Genomic DNA, 18,212 nt, shown 5'->3' on the forward strand with positions numbered 1-18,212 from the left:
TCGGCATCGCATGGGGAGAACGAACAACCCAAACCTCTCTCCAAAACAAGAGCGCAATAAAAGCGAAACCCACCACAGCTCCCCCCGGCCCCTCAGCACCTTTTCTAAATCAAAACCAAACCAAACCAAAATACAAAAACATAAGGAAAGGAACCTGATTTCTTGCCTGCTGCTGCAGCCGCTGAAGGATCGGCCGCACCGGAGCCACCAGGGCCTGTCCCAGAGCCAAGGATGCGGTGACTGGAGCTGGGCGCTGCTTGGGGGGGGGCTTGAGGAGGAGCTTGGCCTTCCTCCCTCCCTCCTCCTCCTCACCAGCCTAAACGCGGGGGGGGCTTTCGCCATGGGGGGAGCACCAGATCCAGCCCCCGGCTGGGGGCCTTTGCCGGGTGCCTTTGCCGGGTGCCATACCCCATCCTGCCGTGCCCCCCCGGGAAGGTACCGGCATCTTCCTCCTCCTTCTCCTCAGTCACAGGTGTTCCCTCTCCTTCATTCCACATCTGCTCCCCTGTGTCCCCCATGTTTGGGGCACAAACCCCCCTGTAGTGGGGGAATAACCTGGAGACATGGCCCCACCACCGTTTTTTGTCCGTCAAAGGAGCAGGGGACGGTCGGGTTGGTGCCACCGCGGGGGTTGGGGCTAAATTTGCCCGCTTTCCCCAGTGCATCATCCCCCCCTTTTATTTGGGGAGAAGAGGGGGGCACCCGCCTGCTCTGTGGCACCCCACGGCGAGGGGGGGTTGGTTTAGCTGGTTGGGGACTGCGTGAGGACAGCACCCACCACCACGGGGTCACGGCACACCCCAGGCAAATGGGCCCCCACGTCCCAAATCCTTCCAGCCCCCCCCAGCCACGCCTCTCCGGGGAGGCCTTCACCCCCCTGCCCGGGGTGACACCAGGGGGACCTCGACCCCTCGGATCCAGCCAGGGGTGCGGGGTCTGCGGTAGCCCCCCCCCGGGGTGGCACTGCCCGTGCCTTTGGTGATGTGTGTCGTGTCTGTTTGTGTGTCCCACCTCGGACCACCCCTCTACAGAAGAACCCCACCGGGGTGGGGGGGGGGGGGGCGGTGAGATGGTGCTGTGGGGACCCCCAGGGTTGGCAGGGCCTTTTGGGAGGGGGCCCAGGGCTGGGGTTTCCCCTGCACCCTCCCATCTCCCTGGCTTGGGAGTCCCTGGCTCTCACCCAGCGCTGGATGGGGGGGCTCGAGGGGGGCTCTGAGCCCCCTACCCTCCCCGGGTCAGGACCTGCTGGGGCTGGGGGGCCCCGCCCCCCCAAGCTGGATGGCAGAGCCCCCCCCACCCCGGGACCGGCTGCTCTGTGTGTCCCCCCCCACCCTGAGGGGACATTGACCCGCTGTGGGACGTCACCACCCACCTGCTCTGTGCGCCCCCTTGTCCCCTCCTCGGCCACCGACACCAGGGCACCCACCCCATGTCCACATTTGAGGGGACCCCCCAACTCCGGGTAGGGGCTGGGGCTGTCACTGGGGGGGGGACACTGCACCCGGGTGGCCACCCATCCCCACGTCCCCACCTCTGCCACCCATGGAGTGGGACACCCACCCGTGGCGCCATTTTGGGACACACACACACCCCACACACACTTCGGGGGTCGGTGAGGGCCGAGACGGCGGCTGCCGGCACCCCCCGGCCCGGGAGCGTCTGGGGAGGGGGCACGGTCCCGGGGACCCCGAGAGGGGCTGCGGGGCTGGGTCCTGGCCCCCAACACTTGCCCGGAACCCCAAACCCCCTCCCCGCACACCAAACCCCCTCCCCGCAACCCTCCCGGGCCGAGGCCCCCAGGGGCACCCTGCGGCCCCGGCGCCCCCCCTGCCCCGAGGCGGGACGCCACAGGGATGGGCTCGGTGCTGCCCCCCCGCCTCCGCCCCGTGGGAGGAAGAGGAGGAGGAGCAGAGGGGGAGGACGCGGCGGGGGGCAGCGCTCCGCCGTTCCGGGGCCGGCAGCAGCGGGACCGGGAGCACCGGAGGGTCCCAGCGCCATGGAGGTACGGAGGGGACTCGGGGGGGACGGTCGCTATTTTTTGGGGTGTTTCCCTGTGTTTTTCCCAACCGGGGGAAAGGGAAACTGAGGCAGCGGCGCCACTCGTGTCACGACGCGGCCCGGTCTCGGGTGGCTCCCCCAGCTGTGGCGCTGCTCCCCCCCGCCGTGTCACTGTCCCCCTCCGTGTCACTGTCCCCCCCCCGTGTCACTGTCCCACCCCCGCTGTCGCCCCCCCCGCGACAAGTGGCTCTTGTGTGCGCGGAAGCCGGGGCAGGCCCGGCCCAGCTTCGGGCCGCCCGTCGGTCCCGGTGTCGCTCCCGGCCCCTCCGGTCCCCCCGACCGCGGGACCCCCGTGGGAAGAGGGTGGCAGGGAAGGGGGTGGGGAAATTGCGGCGGGACACCACCCCACCCCCCCCGGTTTCCCCCCTGGTTTTACCCTGGGCCCCCCCCGCGGTCTCGCCCAGCCTTCCCCCGCCATGCCTCAGTTTCCCCCCCGGATGGAGGGGCAAGGCATATTGGAGCGGGGGGTGGTGTTCCGTGTTCGGGGGAAACTGAGGCAGGAGCCCATGACAGGGCCCCTGTCCCACCCGCGCCCCGTCCCCTCCCCACGCTCACACCGGAGCCTCTGTCCTGGCCAACAGCAACACGGCGGGGGGTGGGGTGTGGGGGGGGAGGGCTCAGGAGGGTCCCACTGCCGGGGGGGTGGGGGGCCTTCATGGGGTCCCACTCCAAGGGGCTGGGTTCCCTCTGTGGGGTTGGGGACCCTCTGAAGGGCTGGAATCCCCCTATAGGGTCCTGCTATGGGCTCCCTGCTCCGGGGTGTGGAAGCAACGACAGGAAAAGCAATGGGTGATTTCGCCTTTGCTGTGGCTGGAAGAGCTTTTAAAGCAGCCCCGGCTTTTCCTTCTGCCGGGAGAGGAGAGCCGGAGTGTGGCTGGGAAACCCTGCGGAGGGGGTGTCCCAAGGCACGGGGGGCTCTGAGCCCCCGCTGCTCTGCCTGGAAATGGTTTGGCAGGGGACGGTGATGTTTTTGCAGGGGATGGCGGCGATTTTGAAGAAGGTGGCGGCGTTTTTCCGGGCGCTTGCAAAACTTTTCCTGGTGATAGCGGCGTTTTTCTGAGGTGAAGGTGCCGCTTTTGGAGGTAAAGGTGCCAATTTTGGAGGTAAAGGTGGCGGCTGGGTGGCAGCGGGGTGGCTTCTCTCAAGGGGCAATAGGTGCAAGCTGAAACACAGGAGGTTCCACATAAATATGAGGAAAAACTTCTTTACGGTGAGGGTGACCGAACACTGGAACAGGCTGCCCAGAGAGGTTGTGGAGTCTCCTTCTCTGGAGACATTCAAAACCCGCCTGGACGCGTTCCTGTGTGATATGGTCTAGGCAATCCTGCTCCGGCAGGGGGATTGGACTGGATGATCTTTCGAGGTGCCTTCCAATCCCTAACATTCTGTGATTCTGTGATTCTCCCGCTGCCGCCTCCTGCCCCCAACAAACAGCCCCCGGGGAGGTTGTGGGTTCCGTCCGAGCCCCAGAGCGTGAGCGTCCTCTGAGCGACGGGAGCCTTGATTCTCGGCCGTGCTGAATTTGAGGCCGTTGGGCCTTTGGGAACAGCAAATAAACAGGGATGGGGTGGCCCGTGTCGCGTCCTGGTGGCCCGTGTCGCATCTCCTCCCCAGCCTGCTCACCCCAGGCTGTTCCCGGCCCTCGCTCACTCCTGTCCTTCTCTCTTCCTCTCCCCGACAGTGAAGAAGAAGATGGGCAAGACCCTCGCTCGGACGGACTTTCTGGCAGAGGACGGTGGCGGTGGCCCTACCTACATCCCTGTCGTATAAGAATGACTGAGCATTTATGTTAATTGTAATCAGCTCGAGTAACCGATGAAAAGTATGATATGCAAATAGAGGGATGATTTCATGTAATTTTTATGTATAAAAAGGTATTTGCAGTAGATGTGCTTGATTTGTGGAGGATTCCACCGAGCACCCTGCGCAGAATAAATACAGTGTCCCTCCCGAGCGTGTGAGATTGGTTTATTGCGCGCCGGGCGCGAATCCGCTTTTCGGACAACGATCCCCCCCACGTCATCCTCAGTTTAAAGCTGAGGGACCGGGAGGGTCGCGCTCCCTTCCCCCGTGGCTGGCGTCCAGCGAGGACGCTCCCCGGCTCCTGCCTTCGCTCCTGCACCCGGTTCCTGCTGCTGCCACGTAGGTTCGGGGCTGCCCAGCGCCTGCCCTGCAGCGTCAGCGGGGCCGTGGGCGTCAGCAGGGGAGCTCGGGACCGGTTTTCTATATAGTTTATTACACTCTTTTTCCTTGTTACTGTTTATCAAAACTGTTTTAACTTTCCAACCCGTAACTCTCGCTTCCTTCTCTCCTTTCCTTTTCTCCTCTGGGGAAGGAGGAGGTTAATAGAGAGCGTCTGTCGTCTGCTTGACCGCCCACCCAGCCTTAAAGGGTGACACATGCCCTTGTCAAAAGTCCCTCTGCAGCTTTCCTGTAGGCCCTTCAGGTGCTGGAAGGTGCTAGAAGGTCTCCCCGGCACCTTTTCCAGGCTGAACAGCCCCAACTCTCTCAGCCTGTCTCCAGAGCAGAGGGGCTCCAGCCCTCTGAGCATCTCCGTGGCCTCCTCTGGACTCGCCCCAACAGCTCTGTGTCCTGATGTCGGGGGCCCCAGAGCTGGACGCAGCACTGCAGGTGTTACAAATGGTTGAAATCAAAAGAAATTCAATTTCGTTATAAAATGATAAGTTTGTGTTCTGTATTAGAGTTTGTAAAGCTAGTTATAGGATTGTTAAGTTTGAAACAGGTAACCATAGAAACCCCATTAGATAAGTTGCTGGACTTCTTGTTAGAGACCGTCATGGACTTTAGCTGAATACAATGGAGTTACTGGATGGACAAGTTGCAACATGTTAAAGACCAACTAGAACTGATCCTGAGACTTGATTGAGAGCCAAGGGACTACTACGCCTGCACAAGAAGGAAAAGGTGAAAAGTACACAGCGAGGAAGACACACGGCCTTCATCCCTGAGACCCCAGCTCACGACCACCAGGAGAAACTGCGCATGCGCAACCAGGAAGAGTTAAAGGCGGAGACTATGGAAATGATTTCTCGGAACTCATTATAATAAAGACCGCCTTTTCGGGGAAAAGATATGAATATGTATACGCGTCCTTGGATACGTGATGAATATGTAATATTTTTCTGTATAAATATGAGGTGAATCATCGAGGGGGGCGCGCACGACTTTGGAGGGGCTACCCCCCGTGCTGCCCAGCGCTGCAATAAAGATGTCCCTGCTTCTTAATGCTACATTGGTGTTAAGAGGTTTTAATCCCGATTTCAGTGACACAGGCGGGTCTCATGAGAATGGAGTAAGGGTCAGCATAACTATTCAGAGTTTTGTCTGCTTAAATGTTGACCCGAACTTTTACCGAAATGGGTTTGCTTGCACTTTTCTTCTCTTCATGCGCAGGTACAGGGAAGAAGGCAGCAGAAATACACACTAGCTAAAACCCCTCTTTATCGCTGGCCATAAAGGTGCTACTCGCCTGGGAGACCAAGGAGGACCCCATGTTAGAATTCCTGATTCCTTATACGCAATCTTAAGGCTACTCACATATTAATTTTTACATTGCCTAAATGTAAAACCTATTGGCTTTGGCCATGAGGTCGCCCGTTACCATTTGCTTTTGAGTACTTGTACACACAAAGCCCCCATGCAAACACAACGCATAATTTACATAATTTTGTTGCAACTTTGCAGCTTTCAGCTGGTTTCTCTCTGGTCTCTTCTAACAACAGACCCCCTTGTATAGGCAAGGCTGCTGGCAGTCAAGTTCTCCTGCGCGTGTCTCTGAAGCCACCTTGACATAGGAGCTTTTGCTTACGTACCACAATCTGCTGGTCAGCTTTTGCCCCAGGGCTGGTTCAAAGCCTGCGCAGCAGGACGCAGCTGCTGCTGACAAGTCTTCTTTATGTCCCACAGGAGCTCAATGGTGATAACGCCATTTCTAGCTTTCCGTGGGAGACAGGGAGGACGAAAGCTCTTGTATCACAGCACGGCTTGGTCTGGGAAGGAAAACTGAAAAGCATCGTAGCAGTTGAGATGGCTTCGTGACACCTACACCTGCCCTGGTAGCTCATTTTATACCACACCTGAAACACATTCAGGAATATCGATAATAGCAACATGCCCCTTAGACAGTCCCAACAATATCCGAACTTCTCAAAATCCAGCGGAATCAGCTTGGCAGAAAAGGGCAAAGCGCAATTTCCCAAAGTGAAACCGAAAGTGTAATTACTGACAAAGTGAGGAGGAGCCAGAAGAGCAGCGGAAAGGAATTTCAGCCTGTGAGTCAGCTTCATGGGGGCCCAACTGAAATGCCTCTAGGCAAACGCACGTAGCATGGGGAATAAACAAGAGGAGTTAGAGACGTGCGCGTGCCTGCAAGGCTGTGATCTTGTTGGCATCATGGAGACGTGGTGGGACAGCTCCTATGGCTGGAGTGTTGGAAGGATACAGGTTCTTTAGGAAGGACAGGCAGGGGAGACGAAGTGATCTGATGCCTCCTTGACATCAGCTGCTCCTCCTACAGCCAAGGCACACAGGGACGTGTGTTGGGGTGTGCGAGGCGGCTGAGGGTTGGCGGCTCAGACCCCCTCCCTCGCCCCCGCTGAGATCCATGCCCCCATGTCCCCCGGGCACAGTGCAGACCCTTCCCCCCCAAGGCCCACACAGGGGTTGTCTGTCCTACCGGCCGCACAGCCACCACCTCCTGCAGCAGCAACACGCCTGTCTCGTCTGCCTGCGCCATCTTCCCCCTGCTATGGACATGTGGGGTTGTGGGCTGTGAGAAGAGGCCTCAGCCTGCATGGCGACCCCCTGAGTGGCCAACAGGGAGCCAGGGTGCTGCCCAGCCTCTGCTGGGGCTGGCACCGGGCACCCCGACATCCCAGCACTGCACAGACACCCCACCCTGTCCCGCCGGGGCCTGGGTGGCATGGAGGAGAGCTTGGGAGCTGCTCCGAGTCACGCAGAGCCGCTTCCAGGAGTCCCGAGTTGCTCAGAGAGGTTTTGAGCCATTAGGAGAAGACAAAGGGCTCTCCAGAGTTGGCCAGAGGAGCGGACAGGAGTCAGAAAGGTGTCTGCGAGCAGCAGAGGTCTGCCTGAAGCTGCTCAGCACCTCCCGCCCCTCTGCCCCTGGTTTCAAGCAGGGCCCCATTGCCACTCACAAAGCTGCTGGCTCTCAGAGGCATTCCCATCTCTGCAGGCGGCGCTGGAGCTTGTTCTGAGCAGCTGGACAAGCAAAGGGCCCCGTCAAGGGTCCGTGCCATGCCCGCTCTGAGCAGGCTCCCCCCCGTACAAACATGTTGAGCCCCCGTCCCTCCTGTCCCCAGTAACTTCTTGGCCTCAGCCTGCTTCTGGACAGCTTCTGCCAGATCTGACCACCGCTCAAATGAAAGGGCAAGAAGGAAGAGGTGAGAATGACTGCCCTGTAATTCCCCGGCTCTTCCTTTTCTCCCCTTCTGAAAATGGGGGTTATGTTTCACCTTTTCCGTCAGTGGGGACTTCACCAGGCTGCCACAGCTTCTCAAAATTGATGGATAGTGGCTTAGCAATTTCATCTACCTTTCTTCACAGAAAGGGTTGTCAAGCGTTGGAACAGGCTGCCCAGGGAAGCGGTGGAGTCCCCATCCCGGGAGGGATTTAAAAGACAGTAGATGTGGTGCTGAGGGACATGGGTTAGTGGTGGCCTTGGTAGCATCAAGTTAACGGTTGGACTCAATGATCTCAAAGGTTCTTACCAACCAAAAGAATTCTATGATTCTCTGATTCTATGGGTAGTTCTTCATCCCCCCAGTCCCTGCCTTTGCCTTGTGCGACTTGGGCGGTGGGGCCTGAGCACTTGCCAGTGAAGACTGAGGCAAGAAAGTGCTGGAGTACCTCAGCCTCAGAGAAGGCAAAACCGGCCCCTGCTTCTTGCAGGAAGGAGTCGCGGCCCGCGGCCGAGCCAAAGGAACTGGACGAGAACCCCCCTTCCGTGAGCATCTGGGGGGGCCGCGCCAGGCTTTGGGGTGGGACGGGAGACGGGGATCCCTCTCCCAGCGCTGCCATCGTTCCCCTCACATAACGTTGGGGTTTTTTTGGTGTATTTGGGGTTTTTTTATTCTTTTTGTCCCCGCGGTAGCAAGGTCGGGGTGGAGATGCCCCTTGGTGTTTAACAGAGCTCCCTCCCTGCCCGCAGTTCAGCCGCTCCAGCAAGTACGTGGCGCTGGCCCTGGCCGGCAAAGATGATGGCAACGAGGAAGAGTGTGCTGAATAAATAACCCCCATCGGGGGGGCCCTTTGCGCCAGCTCCCACCCGGCCGCCGCCCTGGCATCGCATGGGGAGAACGAACAACCCAAACCTCTCTCCAAAACAAGAGCGCAATAAAAGCGAAACCCACCACAGCTCCCCCCGGCCCCTCAGCACCTTTTCTAAATCAAAACCAAACCAAACCAAAATACAAAAACATAAGGAAAGGAACCTGATTTCTTGCCTGCTGCTGCAGCCGCTGAAGGATCGGCCGCACCGGAGCCACCAGGGCCTGTCCCAGAGCCAAGGATGCGGTGACTGGAGCTGGGCGCTGCTGGGGGGGGGGCTTGAGGAGGAGCTTGGCCTTCCTCCCTCCCTCCTCCTCCTCACCAGCCTAAACGCGGGGGGGGCTTTCGCCATGGGGGGAGCACCAGATCCAGCCCCCGGCTGGGGGCCTTTGCCGGGTGCCTTTGCCGGGTGCCATACCCCATCCTGCCGTGCCCCCCCGGGAAGGTACCGGCATCTTCCTCCTCCTTCTCCTCAGTCACAGGTGTTCCCTCTCCTTCATTCCACATCTGCTCCCCTGTGTCCCCCATGTTTGGGGCACAAACCCCCCTGTAGTGGGGGAATAACCTGGAGACATGGCCCCACCACCGTTTTTTGTCCGTCAAAGGAGCAGGGGACAGTCGGGTTGGTGCCACCGCGGGGGTTGGGGCTAAATTTGCCCGCTTTCGCCAGTGCATCATCCCCCCCTTTTATTTGGGGAGAAGAGGGGGGCACCCGCCTGCTCTGTGGCACCCCACGGCGAGGGGGGGTTGGTTTAGCTGGTTGGGGACTGCGTGAGGACAGCACCCACCACCACGGGGTCACGGCACACCCCAGGCAAATGGGCCCCCACGTCCCAAATCCTTCCAGCCCCCCCCAGCCACGCCTCTCCGGGGAGGCCTTCACCCCCCTGCCCGGGGTGACACCAGGGGGACCTCGACCCCTCGGATCCAGCCAGGGGTGCGGGGTCTGCGGTAGCCCCCCCCCGGGGTGGCACTGCCCGTGCCTTTGGTGATGTGTGTCGTGTCTGTTTGTGTGTCCCACCTCGGACCACCCCTCTACAGAAGAACCCCACCGGGGTGGGGGGGGGGGGGGGCGGTGAGATGGTGCTGTGGGGACCCCCAGGGTTGGCAGGGCCTTTTGGGAGGGGGCCCAGGGCTGGGGTTTCCCCTGCACCCTCCCATCTCCCTGGCTTGGGAGTCCCTGGCTCTCACCCAGCGCTGGATGGGGGGGCTCGAGGGGGGCTCTGAGCCCCCTACCCTCCCCGGGTCAGGACCTGCTGGGGCTGGGGGGCCCCGCCCCCCCAAGCTGGATGGCAGAGCCCCCCCACCCCGGGACCGGCTGCTCTGTGTGTCCCCCCCCACCCTGAGGGGACATTGACCCGCTGTGGGACGTCACCACCCACCTGCTCTGTGCGCCCCCTTGTCCCCTCCTCGGCCACCGACACCAGGGCACCCACCCCATGTCCACATTTGAGGGGACCCCCCAACTCCGGGTAGGGGCTGGGGCTGTCACTGGGGGGGGGACACTGCACCCGGGTGGCCACCCATCCCCACGTCCCCACCTCTGCCACCCATGGAGTGGGACACCCACCCGTGGCGCCATTTTGGGACACACACACACCCCACACACACTTCGGGGGTCGGTGAGGGCCGAGACGGCGGCTGCCGGCACCCCCCGGCCCGGGAGCGTCTGGGGAGGGGGCACGGTCCCGGGGACCCCGAGAGGGGCTGCGGGGCTGGGTCCTGGCCCCCAACACTTGCCCGGAACCCCAAACCCCCTCCCCGCACACCAAACCCCCTCCCCGCAACCCTCCCGGGCCGAGGCCCCCAGGGGCACCCTGCGGCCCCGGCGCCCCCCCTGCCCCGAGGCGGGACGCCACAGGGATGGGCTCGGTGCTGCCCCCCCCGCCTCCGCCCCGTGGGAGGAAGAGGAGGAGGAGCAGAGGGGGAGGACGCGGCGGGGGGCAGCGCTCCGCCGTTCCGGGGCCGGCAGCAGCGGGACCGGGAGCACCGGAGGGTCCCAGCGCCATGGAGGTACGGAGGGGACTCGGGGGGGACGGTCGCTATTTTTTGGGGTGTTTCCCTGTGTTTTTCCCAACCGGGGGAAAGGGAAACTGAGGCAGCGGCGCCACTCGTGTCACGACGCGGCCCGGTCTCGGGTGGCTCCCCCAGCTGTGGCGCTGCTCCCCCCCGCCGTGTCACTGTCCCCCTCCGTGTCACTGTCCCCCCCCCGTGTCACTGTCCCACCCCCGCTGTCGCCCCCCCCGCGACAAGTGGCTCTCGTGTGCGCGGAAGCCGGGGCAGGCCCGGCCCAGCTTCGGGCCGCCCGTCGGTCCCGGTGTCGCTCCCGGCCCCTCCGGTCCCCCCGACCGCGGGACCCCCGTGGGAAGCGGGTGGCAGGGAAGGGGGTGGGGAAATTGCGGCGGGACACCACCCCACCCCCCCGGTTTCCCCCCTGGTTTTACCCTGGGCCCCCCCCGCGGTCTCGCCCAGCCTTCCCCCGCCATGCCTCAGTTTCCCCCCCGGATGGAGGGGCAAGGCATATTGGAGCGGGGGGTGGTGTTCCGTGTTCGGGGGAAACTGAGGCAGGAGCCCATGACAGGGCCCCTGTCCCACCCGCGCCCCGTCCCCTCCCCACGCTCACACCGGAGCCTCTGTCCTGGCCAACAGCAACAGGGGGGGGGGTGGGGTGTGGGGGGGGAGGGCTCAGGAGGGTCCCACTGCCGGGGGGGTGGGGGGCCTTCATGGGGTCCCACTCCAAGGGGCTGGGTTCCCTCTGTGGGGTTGGGGACCCTCTGAAGGGCTGGAATCCCCCTATAGGGTCCTGCTATGGGCTCCCTGCTCCGGGGTGTGGAAGCAACGACAGGAAAAGCAATGGGTGATTTCGCCTTTGCTGTGGCTGGAAGAGCTTTTAAAGCAGCCCCGGCTTTTCCTTCTGCCGGGAGAGGAGAGCCGGAGTGTGGCTGGGAAACCCTGCGGAGGGGGTGTCCCAAGGCACGGGGGGCTCTGAGCCCCCGCTGCTCTGCCTGGAAATGGTTTGGCAGGGGACGGTGATGTTTTTGCAGGGGATGGCGGCGATTTTGAAGAAGGTGGCGGCGTTTTTCCGGGCGCTTGCAAAACTTTTCCTGGTGATAGCGGCGTTTTTCTGAGGTGAAGGTGCCGCTTTTGGAGGTAAAGGTGCCAATTTTGGAGGTAAAGGTGGCGGCTGGGTGGCAGCGGGGTGGCTTCTCTCAAGGGGCAATAGGTGCAAGCTGAAACACAGGAGGTTCCACATAAATATGAGGAAAAACTTCTTTACGGTGAGGGTGACCGAACACTGGAACAGGCTGCCCAGAGAGGTTGTGGAGTCTCCTTCTCTGGAGACATTCAAAACCCGCCTGGACGCGTTCCTGTGTGATATGGTCTAGGCAATCCTGCTCCGGCAGGGGGATTGGACTGGATGATCTTTCGAGGTGCCTTCCAATCCCTAACATTCTGTGATTCTGTGATTCTCCCGCTGCCGCCTCCTGCCCCCAACAAACAGCCCCCGGGGAGGTTGTGGGTTCCGTCCGAGCCCCAGAGCGTGAGCGTCCTCTGAGCGACGGGAGCCTTGATTCTCGGCCGTGCTGAATTTGAGGCCGTTGGGCCTTTGGGAACAGCAAATAAACAGGGATGGGGTGGCCCGTGTCGCGTCCTGGTGGCCCGTGTCGCATCTCCTCCCCAGCCTGCCCACCCCAGGCTGTTCCCGGCCCTCGCTCACTCCTGTCCTTCTCTCTTCCTCTCCCCGACAGTGAAGAAGAAGATGGGCAAGACCCTCGCTCGGACGGACTTTCTGGCAGAGGACGGTGGCGGTGGCCCTACCTACATCCCTGTCGTATAAGAATGACTGAGCATTTATGTTAATTGTAATCAGCTCGAGTAACCGATGAAAAGTATGATATGCAAATAGAGGGATGATTTCATGTAATTTTTATGTATAAAAAGGTATTTGCAGTAGATGTGCTTGATTTGTGGAGGATTCCACCGAGCACCCTGCGCAGAATAAATACAGTGTCCCTCCCGAGCGTGTGAGATTGGTTTATTGCGCGCCGGGCGCGAATCCGCTTTTCGGACAACGATCCCCCCCACGTCATCCTCAGTTTAAAGCTGAGGGACCGGGAGGGTCGCGCTCCCTTCCCCCGTGGCTGGCGTCCAGCGAGGACGCTCCCCGGCTCCTGCCTTCGCTCCTGCACCCGGTTCCTGCTGCTGCCACGTAGGTTCGGGGCTGCCCAGCGCCTGCCCTGCAGCGTCAGCGGGGCCGTGGGCGTCAGCAGGGGAGCTCGGGACCGGTTTTCTATATAGTTTATTACACTCTTTTTCCTTGTTACTGTTTATCAAAACTGTTTTAACTTTCCAACCCGTAACTCTCGCTTCCTTCTCTCCTTTCCTTTTCTCCTCTGGGGAAGGAGGAGGTTAATAGAGAGCGTCTGTCGTCTGCTTGACCGCCCACCCAGCCTTAAAGGGTGACACATGCCCTTGTCAAAAGTCCCTCTGCAGCTTTCCTGTAGGCCCTTCAGGTGCTGGAAGGTGCTAGAAGGTCTCCCCGGCACCTTTTCCAGGCTGAACAGCCCCAACTCTCTCAGCCTGTCTCCAGAGCAGAGGGGCTCCAGCCCTCTGAGCATCTCCGTGGCCTCCTCTGGACTCGCCCCAACAGCTCTGTGTCCTGATGTCGGGGGCCCCAGAGCTGGACGCAGCACTGCAGGTGTTACAAATGGTTGAAATCAAAAGAAATTCAATTTCGTTATAAAATGATAAGTTTGTGTTCTGTATTAGAGTTTGTAAAGCTAGTTATAGGATTGTTAAGTTTGAAACAGGTAACCATAGAAACCCCATTAGATAAGTTGCTGGACTTCTTGTTAGAGACCGTCATGGACTTTAGCTGAATACAATGGAGTTACTGGATGGACAAGTTGCAACATGTTAAAGACCAACTAGAACTGATCCTGAGACTTGATTGAGAGCCAAGGGACTACTACGCCTGCACAAGAAGGAAAAGGTGAAAAGTACACAGCGAGGAAGACACACGGCCTTCATCCCTGAGACCCCAGCTCACGACCACCAGGAGAAACTGCGCATGCGCAACCAGGAAGAGTTAAAGGCGGAGACTATGGAAATGATTTCTCGGAACTCATTATAATAAAGACCGCCTTTTCGGGGAAAAGATATGAATATGTATACGCGTCCTTGGATACGTGATGAATATGTAATATTTTTCTGTATAAATATGAGGTGAATCATCGAGGGGGGCGCGCACGACTTTGGAGGGGCTACCCCCCGTGCTGCCCAGCGCTGCAATAAAGATGTCCCTGCTTCTTAATGCTACATTGGTGTTAAGAGGTTTTAATCCCGATTTCAGTGACACAGGCGGGTCTCATGAGAATGGAGTAAGGGTCAGCATAACTATTCAGAGTTTTGTCTGCTTAAATGTTGACCCGAACTTTTACCGAAATGGGTTTGCTTGCACTTTTCTTCTCTTCATGCGCAGGTACAGGGAAGAAGGCAGCAGAAATACACACTAGCTAAAACCCCTCTTTATCGCTGGCCATAAAGGTGCTACTCGCCTGGGAGACCAAGGAGGACCCCATGTTAGAATTCCTGATTCCTTATACGCAATCTTAAGGCTACTCACATATTAATTTTTACATTGCCTAAATGTAAAACCTATTGGCTTTGGCCATGAGGTCGCCCGTTACCATTTGCTTTTGAGTACTTGTACACACAAAGCCCCCATGCAAACACAACGCATAATTTACATAATTTTGTTGCAACTTTGCAGCTTTCAGCTGGTTTCTCTCTGGTCTCTTCTAACAACAGACCCCCTTGTATAGGCAGGTTGCTGGCAGTCAAGTTCTCCTGCGCGTGTCTCTGAAGCCACCTTGACATAGGAGCTTTTGCTTACGTACCACAATCTGCTGGTCAGCTTTTGCCCCAGGGCTGGTTCAAAGCCTGCGCAGCAGGACGCAGCTGCTGCTGACAAGTCTTCTTTATATCCCACAGGAGCTCAATGGTGATAACGCCATTTCTAGCTTTCCGTGGGAGACAGGGAGGACGAAAGCTCTTGTATCACAGCACGGCTTGGTCTGGGAAGGAAAACTGAAAAGCATCGTAGCAGTTGAGATGGCTTCGTGACACCTACACCTGCCCTGGTAGCTCATTTTATACCACACCTGAAACACATTCAGGAATATCGATAATAGCAACATGCCCCTTAGACAGTCCCAACAATATCCGAACTTCTCAAAATCCAGCGGAATCAGCTTGGCAGAAAAGGGCAAAGCGCAATTTCCCAAAGTGAAACCGAAAGTGTAATTACTGACAAAGTGAGGAGGAGCCAGAAGAGCAGCGGAAAGGAATTTCAGCCTGTGAGTCAGCTTCATGGGGGCCCAACTGAAATGCCTCTAGGCAAACGCACGTAGCATGGGGAATAAACAAGAGGAGTTAGAGACGTGCGCGTGCCTGCAAGGCTGTGATCTTGTTGGCATCATGGAGACGTGGTGGGACAGCTCCTATGGCTGGAGTGTTGGAAGGATACAGGTTCTTTAGGAAGGACAGGCAGGGGAGACGAAGTGATCTGATGCCTCCTTGACATCAGCTGCTCCTCCTACAGCCAAGGCACACAGGGACGTGTGTTGGGGTGTGCGAGGCGGCTGAGGGTTGGCGGCTCAGACCCCCTCCCTCGCCCCCGCTGAGATCCATGCCCCCATGTCCCCCGGGCACAGTGCAGACCCTTCCCCCCCAAGGCCCACACAGGGGTTGTCTGTCCTACCGGCCGCACAGCCACCACCTCCTGCAGCAGCAACACGCCTGTCTCGTCTGCCTGCGCCATCTTCCCCCTGCTATGGACATGTGGGGTTGTGGGCTGTGAGAAGAGGCCTCAGCCTGCATGGCGACCCCCTGAGTGGCCAACAGGGAGCCAGGGTGCTGCCCAGCCTCTGCTGGGGCTGGCACCGGGCACCCCGACATCCCAGCACTGCACAGACACCCCACCCTGTCCCGCCGGGGCCTGGGTGGCATGGAGGAGAGCTTGGGAGCTGCTCCGAGTCACGCAGAGCCGCTTCCAGGAGTCCCGAGTTGCTCAGAGAGGTTTTGAGCCATTAGGAGAAGACAAAGGGCTCTCCAGAGTTGGCCAGAGGAGCGGACAGGAGTCAGAAAGGTGTCTGCGAGCAGCAGAGGTCTGCCTGAAGCTGCTCAGCACCTCCCGCCCCTCTGCCCCTGGTTTCAAGCAGGGCCCCATTGCCACTCACAAAGCTGCTGGCTCTCAGAGGCATTCCCATCTCTGCAGGCGGCGCTGGAGCTTGTTCTGAGCAGCTGGACAAGCAAAGGGCCCCGTCAAGGGTCCGTGCCATGCCCGCTCTGAGCAGGCTCCCCCCCGTACAAACATGTTGAGCCCCCGTCCCTCCTGTCCCCAGTAACTTCTTGGCCTCAGCCTGCTTCTGGACAGCTTCTGCCAGATCTGACCACCGCTCAAATGAAAGGGCAAGAAGGAAGAGGTGAGAATGACTGCCCTGTAATTCCCCGGCTCTTCCTTTTCTCCCCTTCTGAAAATGGGGGTTATGTTTCACCTTTTCCGTCAGTGGGGACTTCACCAGGCTGCCACAGCTTCTCAAAATTGATGGATAGTGGCTTAGCAATTTCATCTACCTTTCTTCACAGAAAGGGTTGTCAAGCGTTGGAACAGGCTGCCCAGGGAAGCGGTGGAGTCCCCATCCCGGGAGGGATTTAAAAGACAGTAGATGTGGTGCTGAGGGACATGGGTTAGTGGTGGCCTTGGTAGCATCAAGTTAACGGTTGGACTCAATGATCTCAAAGGTTCTTACCAACCAAAAGAATTCTATGATTCTCTGATTCTATGGGTAGTTCTTCATCCCCCCAGTCCCTGCCTTTGCCTTGTGCGACTTGGGCGGTGGGGCCTGAGCACTTGCCAGTGAAGACTGAGGCAAGAAAGTGCTGGAGTACCTCAGCCTCAGAGAAGGCAAAACCGGCCCCTGCTTCTTGCAGGAAGGAGTCGCGGCCCGCGGCCGAGCCAAAGGAACTGGACGAGAACCCCCCTTCCGTGAGCATCTGGGGGGGCCGCGCCAGGCTTTGGGGTGGGACGGGAGACGGGGATCCCTCTCCCAGCGCTGCCATCGTTCCCCTCACATAACGTTGGGGTTTTTTTGGTGTATTTGGGGTTTTTTTATTCTTTTTGTCCCCGCGGTAGCAAGGTCGGGGTGGAGATGCCCCTTGGTGTTTAACAGAGCTCCCTCCCTGCCCGCAGTTCAGCCGCTCCAGCAAGTACGTGGCGCTGGCCCTGGCCGGCAAAGATGATGGCAACGAGGAAGAGTGTGCTGAATAAATAACCCCCATCGGGGGGGCCCTTTGCGCCAGCTCCCACCCGGCCGCCGCCCTGGCATCGCATGGGGAGAACGAACAACCCAAACCTCTCTCCAAAACAAGAGCGCAATAAAAGCGAAACCCACCACAGCTCCCCCCGGCCCCTCAGCACCTTTTCTAAATCAAAACCAAACCAAACCAAAATACAAAAACATAAGGAAAGGAACCTGATTTCTTGCCTGCTGCTGCAGCCGCTGAAGGATCGGCCGCACCGGAGCCACCAGGGCCTGTCCCAGAGCCAAGGATGCGGTGACTGGAGCTGGGCGCTGCTTGGGGGGGGGCTTGAGGAGGAGCTTGGCCTTCCTCCCTCCCTCCTCCTCCTCACCAGCCTAAACGCGGGGGGGGCTTTCGCCATGGGGGGAGCACCAGATCCAGCCCCCGGCTGGGGGCCTTTGCCGGGTGCCTTTGCCGGGTGCCATACCCCATCCTGCCGTGCCCCCCCGGGAAGGTACCGGCATCTTCCTCCTCCTTCTCCTCAGTCACAGGTGTTCCCTCTCCTTCATTCCACATCTGCTCCCCTGTGTCCCCCATGTTTGGGGCACAAACCCCCCTGTAGTGGGGGAATAACCTGGAGACATGGCCCCACCACCGTTTTTTGTCCGTCAAAGGAGCAGGGGACGGTCGGGTTGGTGCCACCGCGGGGGTTGGGGCTAAATTTGCCCGCTTTCCCCAGTGCATCATCCCCCCCTTTTATTTGGGGAGAAGAGGGGGGCACCCGCCTGCTCTGTGGCACCCCACGGCGAGGGGGGGTTGGTTTAGCTGGTTGGGGACTGCGTGAGGACAGCACCCACCACCACGGGGTCACGGCACACCCCAGGCAAATGGGCCCCCACGTCCCAAATCCTTCCAGCCCCCCCCAGCCACGCCTCTCCGGGGAGGCCTTCACCCCCCTGCCCGGGGTGACACCAGGGGGACCTCGACCCCTCGGATCCAGCCAGGGGTGCGGGGTCTGCGGTAGCCCCCCCCCGGGGTGGCACTGCCCGTGCCTTTGGTGATGTGTGTCGTGTCTGTTTGTGTGTCCCACCTCGGACCACCCCTCTACAGAAGAACCCCACCGGGGGGGGGGGGGGGGGGGGCGGTGAGATGGTGCTGTGGGGACCCCCAGGGTTGGCAGGGCCTTTTGGGAGGGGGCCCAGGGCTGGGGTTTCCCCTGCACCCTCCCATCTCCCTGGCTTGGGAGTCCCTGGCTCTCACCCAGCGCTGGATGGGGGGGCTCGAGGGGGGCTCTGAGCCCCCTACCCTCCCCGGGTCAGGACCTGCTGGGGCTGGGGGGCCCCGCCCCCCCAAGCTGGATGGCAGAGCCCCCCCACCCCGGGACCGGCTGCTCTGTGTGTCCCCCCCCACCCTGAGGGGACATTGACCCGCTGTGGGACGTCACCACCCACCTGCTCTGTGCGCCCCCTTGTCCCCTCCTCGGCCACCGACACCAGGGCACCCACCCCATGTCCACATTTGAGGGGACCCCCCAACTCCGGGTA

At 59.9% G+C, this 18,212-nt stretch overlaps 2 long non-coding RNA genes across 2 annotated transcripts; both read left to right on the plus strand.

Annotated features, from left to right (window-relative positions):
• Positions 1-1,889: 1,889 nt before the first annotated feature.
• LOC137668476 (uncharacterized) lies at positions 1,890-4,011 on the plus strand. The gene is made up of 3 exons (XR_011048942.1): positions 1,890-2,002; positions 3,035-3,140; positions 3,740-4,011. It is a non-coding gene; the product is annotated as an uncharacterized lncRNA (long non-coding RNA).
• A 6,258-nt stretch (positions 4,012-10,269) lies between these two features.
• LOC137668475 (uncharacterized) lies at positions 10,270-12,385 on the plus strand. The gene is made up of 3 exons (XR_011048941.1): positions 10,270-10,377; positions 11,409-11,514; positions 12,114-12,385. It is a non-coding gene; the product is annotated as an uncharacterized lncRNA (long non-coding RNA).
• The last annotated feature ends 5,827 nt before the right edge of the window (positions 12,386-18,212 follow it).

This window comes from Nyctibius grandis, chromosome 11 (genome assembly GCF_013368605.1).
Source record: "Nyctibius grandis isolate bNycGra1 chromosome 11, bNycGra1.pri, whole genome shotgun sequence".
NCBI lineage: Eukaryota > Metazoa > Chordata > Aves > Nyctibiiformes > Nyctibiidae > Nyctibius > Nyctibius grandis.